Below are 13,703 nucleotides of genomic sequence, written 5' to 3'. Positions count from 1 at the left end.
CCTGCTGCAGAATGAGCACAAGCCCCAGCCCGTGTCAATCCCATCCACTTGAGTGTGTCTCTGCCACAGGCGCCTCGGCGGGCCGGTGATTCCCATGTTCAAGGGGGAGGTGACATGCTGTGTCACGTTGAGAAACAGAGGCACTGGGGCAGTGGGCAGCGTCTCCTCTCCTTCGTCAGGAGATGTGACACTGCTGACCTTAACCCGGGGCTCTGGGTGCCATGAGGTCAGAAGGCAGGGAAGGGGTCGGGGGGCGGGGGGGGAGGCAGCAGTGTCATTTTACCATTTACCCGGAAATCGGTGCTGCCTTTTTCTAAACGGGTCGTAAAGTCCCACTGCCACTGCCCGCGGCAGGGCTGGTCTACCAGATGTCTCCTCAAGGAGACGCGTGCACACTGGAGAAGAGGCCCACAGGCAGGTCAGAGAAAGCAGCTGGGAGAGAACAGTGGGAAGCCCGTGGTGGGTTGAACAGTGTTCCCCCAAAAGTCATGCCCTCCCTGGACCCTTACAACGTGACCGCGTTTGGAAACAGGGGTGTTTGCAAATGTAAATAGTTAAGGAGGTCATGTGGGACAAGGGCGGGTCCTAGTTCCACTATGTTCCTTGTCTTGACTCGAAGAGACACAGAGGCACAGGAGGAGAACGCCCTGTGACAAGGGGCACAGCTTTATGTGACGCAGCTGCAAAACCAAGCATAGCAAAGGACACCAGAGGCCCCAGAAGCTGGAAGAAGGCAAGGAAGGACTCCCCCTAAAGCCTTCGGAGGGACCAGGACCCTGCCCACATCCTTCCTTTTGGACTTCTGGTCTCCAGAATGGGGGGAGAACAGATTTCTGTTGTTTAAACCACTCAGGGTGTGGCACTCTGTTGTGAAATTTTCCCAGCCCCGTAGTGGCACGTGGCAGCCCTTGGGTCCCCTTCAACCAGACCCCTTGTGCAGATTCAGAATCCCCCAGTGAGGCAGAGCTGGAAAATGCATTACATCATGTCATTCATTCATTCAATGCATAATTATTGAGTATCTGCTCAGCGCCGGGCTCTGTGCTCAGTGCTAGGGATGCTGTGGGAGACCAAGGAGATGGGCCGGCTGCCCCGCGCAGGGTCCAGGCTAACAGGAGACAAGTGCACGCAGAACAATCACACATGTGGATGGGGAATTCCCAGTGGTGGAAAGTGCTGGAAAAGGGGAGAACACGTTTCCGGGAGAGCAGTAGGGCAGGAGGGACAAAGCTTGGCTGAGGATTGGGGTAGTCGGTGAGTAACTCTGTGAGGAGCGTGGTGTGAGGGCAGGGCAGGGCTCCCCGGGCCAGGGTCTGAAAGAGGGTGTGGCCGCTCAGGCTCAGGGCAGGACGGGAGGAGCTGGGAGCAGGAGATGGCCCCTCAGGCCTGGTCAGCGGTTCCGGATATAGTCTAAATTCAATAAGAAACACTCCCAGTTAAACCTTCCTCCCAGGTGTTTATTCTCACAAATAGATTTCTCAAAAAATTTATTATGAAGTAATTTCTACACCCAATGTGGGGCTCGAACTTACAGCCCTGAGATCAAGAGTCACCCACTCCAGTGCCTGGGTGGCTCAGTCAGTTAAGTGTCTGCCTTCGGCTCAGGTCATGATTCCGGGGTCCTGGGATCGAGCCCCGACTCGGGCTCGCTGTATCTCTCTCTCAAATAAAAACAAAAAAATTAATTAATTAAAAAAAAAGAGTCACATGTTCCACTGACTGAGCCAGCCAGGTGTCCCTCTCACAGATGGATTTTAAAATGGGGAGGCGGAAGGGCCTGGATGAGGCCATGGTAAGACACTGTCATCTCCTGGGAAACAGTGGGTCACTGGCTGGAAATGCGCCCTCTCACCCCCCCTTTCAAATGTGTGAACAGACCTCACACTAAGCCTATATTGAAAAACAGGCTCACATCTGGATTCCAAATTGAGAGGAAAATGAAGGAAAGCAGAGGTGGGGGGTGGCCCTTCTGCATTTTGCAGCTCATCTCAACCTAAGAAGTCAGCCATCAGGCGGGGCAAGGCAGCTCCGTAATTGTGGAGGCTCACACACCCTGAATGGCCTTACTTGGGGGGGCAGTTTTTAGAGAAAAACATTCTGTGGGTCTCGTCTTTCTCTCAGGGCTGTCCTGGATCCCGGAGGCCCTGCTGCTCTTGTGTCTGTGGGTGTCTCTTCTCTGTCCAGACAGTGGGAACCCAGAAGGAAGGTGCGGGGGGGGCAAGAAGGGGCACGTGTGGTGAGGGGAGGGGAAGGGCAGGAAGAGTCAAAGCCCGGGTCATCCCAGCACAGACCGGTGAGTCTCGTGAACCCCAAGCAGGGTATATACAAAGAAAACCACATCGAGTCATGTCCAACTCAAACGGCTGAAACACAGAGTTAAAGAGACAGTCTTAAAAGTGGGCAAAGGAAAAAGGGCATCTTCAATGGAACAACAAATTCACGGTCATCAGAAACAGACAGTCAGAAGGAATGGAATGGCATCTAAAATCTTGAAAGAAAAGCGTGTCCACCAAGAAGTCTCTAGTGAAAGTACAGGGAAAACCTGTGGGGGGAGGGGAAGAGGGAGAGGCAGACTCCCTGTGGAGCAGGAAGCCCAACTTGGGACTCCATCCCCAGACCCTGGGCTCATGATCTGAGCTGAAGGCAGATGCTTAACCGACTGTGCCATCCAGACGCCCTAAAAAAATGTCTTTAAGGACTGCTGGCTGTTTAAAGCAAAAATAATAAGCAATTTACGTGGGCTTTATAGCATATAGAGAAAAAGTATTTGGTAAGAGCTCCAAGGACAGGAAGAACAGCTCAATTTGCACGCTGTGAAGTTTACAGTATAAACCCCAGGAAAACTATTATCAGTTACACTTGCACGCTGCAATGTCTCAATAACCATTGAAAGACTACAAAGAAATATAATAAATATATTATCTATTTGATACTCATGACAATGGGTAGACCATTCTGGGCAGACCATTACCATCCAATTTAAGAAAGATAAAGAAACTCAGGCTTGGAGAGGCTAAAGCTTTGCCCAAGGTTGTCAGATAGGAAATAGGTACCCCAGAACTCAACCCAAGTTTTTGGACCCTCCAAGCCTCTTCCATCATTCCAAGAGTCAAGAAACTTTCTCTGTACAGGGCCAGATGATAAATATTTCAGGATCTGGGAGCCACAGAGTTTCTGTCACAGCTTCTCAACTCTGTGCGAAAGCAGCCACAGACAAATATATACACAATTCGGCATGGCAATGTTCCAATAAAACTTTATTTATAAAAACAGGTGGTGGGCCAGATTTGGCCAATGGGCCACAGCTGGCCAATCTCTGCAATACTGCACCACTCAGGGGTTTTTAGTTCCGGCCCACAAAGGATCACCCTGACCCACCACCAGGGTCCGGAACCACAGACATAGGCAACGGGCTGTATTTGAGCCCATGTGGCTGTCCCCACCCTTCTCCCCTTCCTGGCTCCCTTGGGCTCTGGCCGCAACATGATGGTAACTAGAACACTCAGTTCCTTTCCACTCCTGCCTCAGGGGAAATCCAAGTAAAGGCCAGCGACTTCTGGGCCCTGATTACCGCATCACATTGTGCTCCCTCCACTTTCCTTTTTCTCTAGGCTTCAAATGAATGACTAGTGCTCCCCCCCACCCTGCCCCGTCCGCGGCTCTTCACTCCCTTCTCACAGCTCTCTCCACATGGCCTTTTTTTGAAGCTCCCTCCGCAGGAGGCTCCCAGCCCTTGGGGTCAGCCCGGTTCTTGACAATCAAGACTTCACACACACACACCAGATTTGCAACAGGCTGTTGGCTCTGGGAGTGCCCCATGACGAACCCTCCACCCCAAGCCCGTGGCAGCCCAGGCAAGAGGGGCCAGGAGCGAAGCCTTAACCGTAGCCGAGAGGCTACAGGAAATCATCCAATTTATGCTTTTGTTCCCTGCCAAGAAATCCGCAGACCGTCATTTAGGGCTGCGCCCGGAGTTTTCAATTTACGAAATATCCCCGGACTATTTTCAGCAGTCTTCCCTCCCAGGACGCCCATCTCACCTACCAGCTGGCATCGCTGGCTCAGTTTTGCAATTAAGGAAATAAAAGTCTTGGCGGTCCTTGACAACTTGCGCAAGGTCACGGAGCCCACTTGGGGCCAGAATCAGAATTCAAAGTTGTCCTGCACCACCAAGCCTCACCCAAAAGTCCGTAACCACTTCTTGACCCTTGGAATCACATCAAGACTTTGGACCCATGTCAAAGGTCAGTCTTTGGGCTCATTCCGACCTGATGCTTAGGACTTCTAAGCTGAGAGGCACTGCAGGAAAGATTTTGCTTAGGGGCTGAGGGGCAAAGCCACTGATCGCCTCTAGAACATATTTATATGAACGAGAAAAACTGCCTGCTCTGGGCAGTCATAGTCCTATGGGCGCATGGCTTGGCCACTTGCTCCCTGACAAGCTACCTTTGTGCAGTGTACAACCTACACAACCGTACCTGTAACCTTACAGAAAAAGCAGTGTGGGCATTTTGAACTCTTTCCACTCTCCTGGAAAAAAAAATAGGTGGGCACCTTTGTGGCTGGTCTATGGGAGCATGCCACCACTCAAATGCACGGATTGTTAGGCCATTCCCAAACTGCCCCACAGAAGCCTCGCCATGGGCCATGCAGGGTGAGACACGTTCTTGCAACCCACTTTAGCGATCATACCCCAACGGAATGGACCTGTTGCCAGGGGCGTGGGGAGGGGCGAGGGGGAGGGAGCTAGTGTGTGCTAAGCACTTACTGTGCACCCGAGGTCACTCGTCACCTCCCCCCGCTGGGTGGTCGCCCCGTGGAAGGGGGAAATCACGAGGAGATAGATGCAGCCCAGGGCGGCTGGGTGGGTCACGACTGGCTTTTTTGTTTTTAGTATTTGGCGTTACACTCTTTCAAAAAAGTAAACGTGAGGAAACAGATTCAGAAAAGGCACACGTACTGAGTGCGCACCATTAATTCTCCTAAACTCTGCAATTGGCACCCAGATCGTGAAACAGAACTCAACAGCACCCACCTCCGGACACTTACCTGACACCTCCAAGCCTCAGTTTGTTCATCTGTAAAGTGGGGTCCTGCTCGTTACACCCCCCAACAGTGTGAGGACTAAACGGGATAAACTGTGTGATTGTGAGAGTATTGGCCAGTTCGAAGCCCTTTTACCTGCCTTAGACTCCTCCCAACAAGGTCAAGGCCGGAACTGTTGTTATCCAAGTCCCACAGGTGAGGAAGTGAGCTTCAGGAAGGGCAGGTCACCTGCCAAGCTCTCAGGATCCGGAGCCGGGCCTCCAGCCGAGCCGAGCTCCAGAGGCCTCTGCCTTACCCGGCAGCACACTGTCCGGTTCGGTGGCGGGCACAAAATTACCGGAAGATACACCGCAGCCAATTACTATTACCTGCCTTTCTGAACATTTAGGGGGCTTCCACCCCAGGTGGGCGCTGTCGGAGGAGGGAAGCCCCTGCGATTCGATGCCTCGGGCGCTGGTGGCCCACCTGAGCACCGGGGAAGATAGGCGACCTTTGTGTGTCATGGCCCACTGTGCCCCGCGGCCGGCACTTCCTTGACTGACAGCCGTGGGGCCCTTGTCATGTCTAATCTGCCCTCCTGAGGCCCCCTCATCACCATCACGGGGCTGTGAGGCTCATCCTCTATCAGGCAAAATCAAGGAGCAGGCGCCCTCCCCCAGGGCAGGCCCCTGGCGGTGTGGTGTGTGTGGTGAATGTACGTGTGTGTGTAAGTGGTGTGTGTGTGGGACATGCGTATGTGTGTGTGTATATGGTGGTGTGGGGTGTGTGTGTATGTGGGACGTGTGTATACGTGTTTTTGGGGTGTGTGTGTGTATGGTATATGTGGGGGGTGTGTGTGGTGTGTTTATGCGTGTGTGTGGAGGCAGGGCGGGGCTGGGGTGTGTGTCTCCAGCACCAGACACACTCGGACGCTCAGGGACTGCCACATTCCCAGGCTGAATGAACACCGTGACTCTTCCGACGCAGGAATGTGAAGAATTTCCCAGGTTCCCCGCGGGGCATCTGAGGAGCCTGCCTTGCTCTACCTTTCCAAATGTCCCACATCCTCCAAACCAACAGAACCTTCCAGATGGCCCCCACACACCATCGCATGAGTCTCACGGGGGACCTTGGGGACCAAGCAGCCGAGCTCTGCAATGGAAGCCGGCCATGCGTAGGACGACCCACTGGGTCTGCGATTTCACGCCCTTCCGCAGAGTGAGGCCGGGGCAGGGGCAGAGCGGGCATCGGCAGGGCAGGGGAGGAACGGGTCTGTGACGGCAAGCACACAGCGAGCAGCTTCCCAGACTTAGAGGGCAAACAGTTGTCGCTCCGGAGAGGTCTGGAAGCCCAGGGCTTAGCGGATACGGATCAGGAAGACGCACACTGACGAGCAAGTCTGGAGACGAAGATTGCTCGGGTGGCAGGAGGCAGCTAGCCGCCCACCACATACTTGGGTGTCCCCCCCCCCCATGCAAGGTGGTGGCCAGGAAGTGGCTGCAGCCGGGACCACGCTTCCCCTCTCCCCGGAGGCCAGGAGAGTGGACGGAAGAGACGCATGCCCCTTCCAGACCTGGCACGTGAAGACCTCCCTGGGAAACGCCACCCCTCTCTCCCCTTCCCTGCAGATGTCAATGTCCTGGGAGGTCGATGTCCGGGGCGCCCTTGGAAGCCAGGAGTTGAACGTGATGGAGGCTGCATCAACCCGGGTCCCTGCAAGAAGCTGGGGCAGGACGGAACAGAGCTCCTCTCCTGCCCCTCCACCCAGGATTAGATTATGGGACCGGGAAATGCGGTTTGCTGCGAGACCGGAGGTTTAGCGGCGTAGATGTTACCGGTGAGCTGAAGGTGAAGGGCAGACCGGGCGTCCGCGCACAATGCAGGTGGTACAGGTAATACTGGAGTAGCTGGTAACGAAGAGCTCTAGCTCCTCCCCCAGGAGGGACCGGAGAGGTCTACGGTGTTCGCTAGGGCGTTTGCTGAGAACTCCGCTTTCACCGAGGATGAGGATGGTAATGGCCGTCTCTGTGCGGGCTGCCGAAACAAGGCCCCACAGACTGGGGGGCTTATAAGCAACAGAAATTTATTCCTCAAGGGTATGGAAACAGAAGTCGGAGATCGGGGTGCCATTATGGCCAAGGGCTCTGGTGAACGCTCCCTTCCCCGGGGTGTAGACTGCTGACTTCTCCTTGTGTGCCCCCCAACAACTCCCCCCGCCACCAGCCGCTGGAGGGATGGGAGGCCAGTGGCGAGTTCTCTGAGACTCCTCCAAGGGTTCTGATGCCACTCATGGGGGCCCCACCCTCGTGACCCCACCAGACCCATCACCTCCCAGAGGCCCTGCCTCCTAGCATCATTACTTGGTAGGGGGGGTAGGCTTTCAACATACAAATTTGCGGGGGACATAACTATTCCGTTTGTAATAGTAGCCAAACTATTAATAGAAAACAAAGACGTGGGGCGCCTGGGTGGCTCAGTAGGTTAAGCGTCCGCCTTTGGCTCAGGTCATGATCTCGAGGTCCTGGGATCGAGCCCTGAGTCGGGCTCCCTGCTCAGGGGGGGAGTCTGCTTCTCCCTCTCCTTCTCCCCTACCCCTCCATTCGTGCGTGCTTGCTCTCTCAAATAAAAATAAATTTTTTATTATAAAATAAAGAAAACTAAGACGTTAACTGACACCTAAGAAGTTAATTGATAACTAATACTGGAAATATTTGGTGACACTTGGCTCAGGCTCCCGCTTCTCAGCCACTTCTTTCAGCCTGTTTCTGCACAGTGGCTGCCCTGGTGGGCTGCCCACTGACAGCGAGGCCCCTCGGGCCCACTCTGGCTCTGTTTCCAGTGGAAGGGGGGAGCCTGCCTTTTCCTGATGAGTGACACGCCAGATGCAGTGAATGACATCACTTTTTGGGTGGCCCTGCCTCCCCGATCGACCCCACAGTGTGCAGTACACCCTCTCCACGCTCTCCGTCACCTCCCTGTCCGAGGAAGGGGGATCCCTCTCCAGGGCACGGTTCTCTCCTGGTCCTGCGGACAGCCCATGGGGGTGCCGCTGCTGTGGTGTGGCGGGGGGCACGGGTGGTGCTCCTCTGGAAGGAGCCCGGGCCGGCCAAGCTCAGTAATCCCAGATGAGGTCCTTCTGCTGTGCGTGGAAAGGATGACCGGGGACGGTGGTGATCTCAGCCACCTGAGGCCTGCCCAGGCCGGGTGTCCCCCACCTCCTTCCATGGGATTTTCCCAGCAGTGTGTGGGGTTGAGCCAAGTTGACTCCCTGACTTCTAGGTCCCAATGATGGGGCCCAAGGGAGGCTCCGTCTGTCTGCCGGAGGTGACGGCCCCTTGGAGGGGTCCATCCCAGGCTCAGAGAGAACCAGACCTCTCGGTGGGCACTGGCTGAGTTGGGTGCCTCGGGACACCGGGGATGTGCTCACCTGGCTGTGCACCCACAGTGGGCTGACCTTCCCGGCCACGGATCAGGAAGTGTCGGCTGGATAGTTTCTAGGGGACCCTGGGGACCATTGGAGAGAAAACCAGAACTGTCTTGGAAAATTCGGAAGGTGCGTGGGCTGGTTTGCGTGAAGGCCTTCGGGAAGCGGTGCGGTGAGCAGGGCCGGAATCCGGCTCTGCTGTCTGCTCGTGTGTGCGATGCGCAAGCACCCCCCCCCCCGCCCCCGCCGTGGTAAAGCACTTAGAACGGGGTCTGCCACATAATCGGTTGGCAATAAACAGTAAATGGTATCACTGCTGATACTGGGGGATCCCAGACCGTGGCTCCTACATACTGGGCGTCTGGGACAGGCAACGCTCCTGCAGAGGCCCAGCAAGAACGGGAATTCAAGTTCAGGCCTTGAGGCTGGGGGAGGTGAGTCATCCGTGTTGGGTCCCAGGCCAGCTGGGTGACTTCAGCGGGCCTGGCCACCACCTCCCCCTCAGGGCCTCACGATCCCTGCGCCCCTCCCCCACACGGGCGGGCCCAGAGATACGATGGAAGCCTGGAGGGGCCCCACCCCTGGATCTGGGGCCTGGGCCTCCAGGACCGGCCTTGCCCTGGGTGTTCCAGGCTCTCCCCTTCCCGCCGGCACCAGCGCTGCCCACCTACCCACCCACCCTCAGGGGATGACCCCCTCGCTCGCTGTTGGTCATCCCAGATTCCAATCTCCAAACTCATGGGCTTGGATGAGAGCCTTTGGCTGCCCACCCCTGGAGCGTCGGACAGGGACCCAGCCCATGAAGCAGATGTTTTCTGCTCCCTCGTCTCCCAGGGAGGAAGGGGAGAGCAAACTCTTCTCATTTTGCCTACCCTGGGCCTTCCCTTGACCTCTAGGGTGCGGCGGGCCTCATCCATTGGGATGATGCTGCTGCCAGGAGCACAGGCTTGCCCTCCAAAGCAGGGGAGGGGTGCTGTGAGTGGAACGGGCACAGATCGGAGTCGAGATGCTTCATCACTTACCGCCGTGGTCTCAAGCAAGTGTCAGCCCGTTGGAGCGGTGGTTTTGCCATCAGCAGAAGGGGGATGGAGGGTAAGGCCCCCTGGTGGGTCTCATCCACCGCCCCGAGGCCAGTGGCACTGCCCCGCGCCGCACAGCCTATAGGCAGGAGGCGGGCCAAGAGTGGCTGGACTTGTCCAGACTCTGTCCCGCATTCCACATCTCTTGTGAGTCTGGCTGCTGTTCTAGAGCCTTTCCTCACCCGCAGACGCGCTCCCTCCCAGGCTCCGACTGTCGCCTTTTCTCCCCAAAGGTGCTCCACCCTGACCAATCCCCTTCACGGCCTGCGGCTGAGGGCTCCGCTGTGCCCCTTCTCCGGAGACTCTCCCTGGGCCAAGGGGAGTCCCTTCATCCCCAGATGCCCAGGAAGTTATCACCCCCACCCCCAGAAGAGACCCACAGCCGAAGATGGACAGATTCAAAAAATTCACAAAAGCCCAGCCCCTCCTGCAAGGAGGGACACGTAGGCAGGGCCACACGCATGCCAGAGCTCCTGTTCAGAATTCTCTGGATAGAAAGAGCAAGGACGAGCTGCACTTCCTCCCAAGACATGCCACTTCTTGCGTCCCAGGTCGGCAGGTGCGTGCCGCGGAGGAAGCAGGAGCCGGGACTGGTCCTGGCTCTAGCGGTTCCTAGTGTTATGACTTACGGAGTTCACTGTACGTTTCTAGGCTTCTTTCCTTTATAGGAAGAGAGTCACAATTACCACTTTGTTGCTTTGATATGGTAATGCCAGGGCAGCGGCAAAGCCCCTACAATGGCGTGTGGTGCACAAAATGACCCTGTAAGCAGGGCTGCCCCTTCCTTCTCTCCCAGGAGGAGGAAGGCCAAGGGGGGCAGCTGGTGGGGAGGCCACTGGTGCAGGAACCACGCCCTCTTTGGCCTGTGGTCCCTGGTGGCCAACCCCGGCCCAGCAGGAGTGCTGTGGCATGTCTGTGGGCACTAGTGGCCTCATAACCCCTCCTCTGCGGCTCACCTGTCAAACCACCTGTCAAAGAAAACTTCTGATGCCCCACTTTTGGTTTGGAGGCCATCTTGTCTGAGCACCGGCCTGCCAAGAGGTCCCTGGGCCATGAAAGGCCTGCCAGGGTCTCTGGTGGACTTTTCCACGTGGCCCCCAACCTCCTCCAGCTCACACCACTGGGCCATCGCTCCCAGCTGCCTCAGGCCGCCAATCAGGAAACCCCAAGCCAAGGCAGGTGACACCATAAGAACGATGGCTGCTCCACTCAGTCAAGAGGCCTCCCCCAGCACATCACAGGCTCTCCTTCCAGTAACTGCTGTGGAGGAACCTTCTACTCTGGGCGCCACAGGCAGGCCACCCCACCCGAACCAGACTAGATCTAAGGGCTACAGCTTGGCTCACATGTATGGTTTCCAGCTCTTGGCTTTTTGTCCCTTGCTGCATTCTTTCCCATGTCCCGATTCCGTGGGTCCTGGGACAAAAGTGGATGGCCAGCGTGGGGCCAGAAGGAGGTCGGGAGCTTCCCGGACCCTTGTCAGACTGTGGCCTGGGCGACCACTTAAGGAAAAGAGGGTCTCCAGCACCCAGGAAAGATCACTGTCACCCAGATGAAGCTTCCAAGAAACTAACCAGCAGGCATGGAATCATGGAAGCAGATAACACCTAAGGTTTCAGGACATGAAGTGAAAATACCAAATAATAGGGCTGACTGTACCCAACGGGATTAAAATTCCTCCAAGTTTACTGCTTAAATCTTTTACCTCAGCAGGCTGGGATGCATATTTTTCTAAATGTTCTCTTCTTTCTGACCAAAGATAATCCCATTCTAGACCATTAGCCTATTTTTACTCAGGCAAGATTACTCAGAATGAGCTATTCTCTTTTACTGAGAACTTATTATGTGCCATGAGCTTTACACACATTCTCTCACTTTATCCTCATGCCCTAAGGCATGGTTTCTACTCCTGTCTTCTCAAGAAAACAAAGGTTCAGAGACATTCCAAGGCTTGCCTAGGTCAGTGAGGTTTCAAGGGACATAGTCACTTGGTCGCGTATCACAGAACCTGGGTCTGGCTGACTCCGGAGCTCACGCTTTTGGCTGCCATATTGGTTTATCCACCCAGGACAGGAGAGTTCCATGAAGGGATGTTACCTCCTGTTCTTCTGTCCTTGGGCTGCAGATTCCGAGGCTGAGAGATGCTTGCGAGGGTCGCACACCTGCCCACACTGAGTGGCTGCAAACACCAGCTTCCTGGGGCTGCTTTTTGCTTCTTTAGATTCCACTGTGTACAACAAAGAGCCTATATTTTCCCAGTTGGGGCACGTCCCACCTGGCCACTGGCTACTTGAAAAATCAAGGGGGACAGGCCTTTAGCTCATTTGAATCTTCACAAAATTGTCCATTTTAATACCTTCCCCCCATTACTGAAATACCACATGACCAATACAAGTTGGAATACGCAAAAAAAAGTAAACAGAAGGAAAAAATTACTTGTAGGACTCTCAACCAATGATTTGTGAGCAAATTTCCTTCTCTCTCTGTAAGGGCTGGAATTTTTAAAAATTACGGTCAGGATCACACTATGTAAATATACTGATTTATTCATGAGAAAAAGGTCATTTTCCTTTTTTTTTTTTTTTTTTTAATAAACCATCTTTGGCTGGCTGCTTCATCTTCCATGGACTGGCTGCACCGTTTTCCTTAACCAGCTCCCCAGGGGTGCGCAGTTAGGTTGGGATAAAGCACGTCTACGCCTTTGCTCAGCTCATTCACTGTTTTAGGGTCTCAGAGATCAATTTCATTTTCCTTGGCAGACAGTAGGCGCCTACTATAGGGGCATCTGCCTGCCGTGGGGTTTCCCAGGTGTCTCTTTCCCTATGGGTAAACTCTCTTCACTCATTCCCCTGCCATCGCCCGTGAACCCGGGTGTTCCACCGAATCTGGCAATAATCTTTGCCTCCAGCCCTCTGGAACCCACACTGCGCTCTTGGACCGGCGCCCACCACCTGTACCAGCACGGGGGCCAGCGCTGTGACTTCCTGGCTTTACCGGAGGACAGACCAGGCCAGCCTCTGCTCAGAATGCCGACATTCAGCCAAGGTCTCAATTTCCTGACTGTGGCACTTAGGGCAAAGATGGGCAATTACAGGGGGGCGGGCAAACATGGCAGGGTGGCAACAGGGGATTCGGAGGCCAGAAGATGTGGGTTTGGATCCCGGTTCTACTTTCCTGCTGTGGAAACGGGGCATATCGTTGAACCTCAGAGCCTGGGTTTCTTTGTATTTCCGAGGATAATTCCTTCCCTGTAGGGTTATTGTGGGAGTTACATGACATAATGCAAGTGAACTTGTTGAGTCCGGTTTTTGACCTAATCAAGGCAGTTAATAAAGGACTGAGATCATTCCCCACCCCACCTCCCTACCCTGGGGATTAGCGTTCTGTTCCATTGTTCTTTATACCCAGCATCTCTACTAGTACCAAGGAGCTCTTGTTTCCAAAAGCCTTATTCTCTCGCAGAGAAAGTTCTCCAAAGCCATGGCCGGTTAGTCTAGCAGCCTTGAGGTTTTAATGGCCCATTGCTCTGGCCAGATTATGTGCAGATAAAGGGCTCCCTGCCCTTGTCCTGTTGATGGGTTCAAGACCACTGGGCTTACTTTGGAAGAAAAAGGACAATCGAGCAAGAACACTCGTGGCTCTCTCCCCACATCAAATACCCGCATCTACTTGCTTATATCGACTCCACACGTGCTGGTACACGGAATGGGGCTGTGTCCACCCGAGGGGGCTCCGGGAGCATGTTAAGCACCTGCTGGAGACTTCTGGCCCCTGCCTCCCATTCTGGGCCTGGTCTTTCCCCGGTCTCCTCCTTCATGCTTGGGTCCCACACCAGACTCATTCCAGGGAAGCGGAAGACAGAGGAAGGACTAGTTCGACGTTTTATGGTTCAAATCCATCAATCAACCCAGTGGTTCTCAAACTTCGCTGCCCATTAGAATCCCCCATGCAGCTTTTAAGGTTCCCTGAGGCCCAAACACACCTGTGATCACTTACACCAGAATTTCGGGGCACAGGGACCAGGCATGGTATCAAAGCTGAGCCACATTTGAGAACCGGTAACTTAACCGCTGTGGCTAGCGAGCCTGAACCAGGGTTGGCTACCACGTTCATTAAGTCCCCCCACGCACCTCACTTTATGACTTTCCGTGTGGACTCAGGCACACGGCCAATGC

The sequence above is a fragment of the Ailuropoda melanoleuca genome, chromosome 4 (genome assembly GCF_002007445.2).
Source record: "Ailuropoda melanoleuca isolate Jingjing chromosome 4, ASM200744v2, whole genome shotgun sequence".
NCBI classification, from domain to species: domain Eukaryota; kingdom Metazoa; phylum Chordata; class Mammalia; order Carnivora; family Ursidae; genus Ailuropoda; species Ailuropoda melanoleuca.
The sequence above is the reverse complement of the archived record's forward strand: the minus strand, read 5'-3'. Positions refer to the sequence as shown.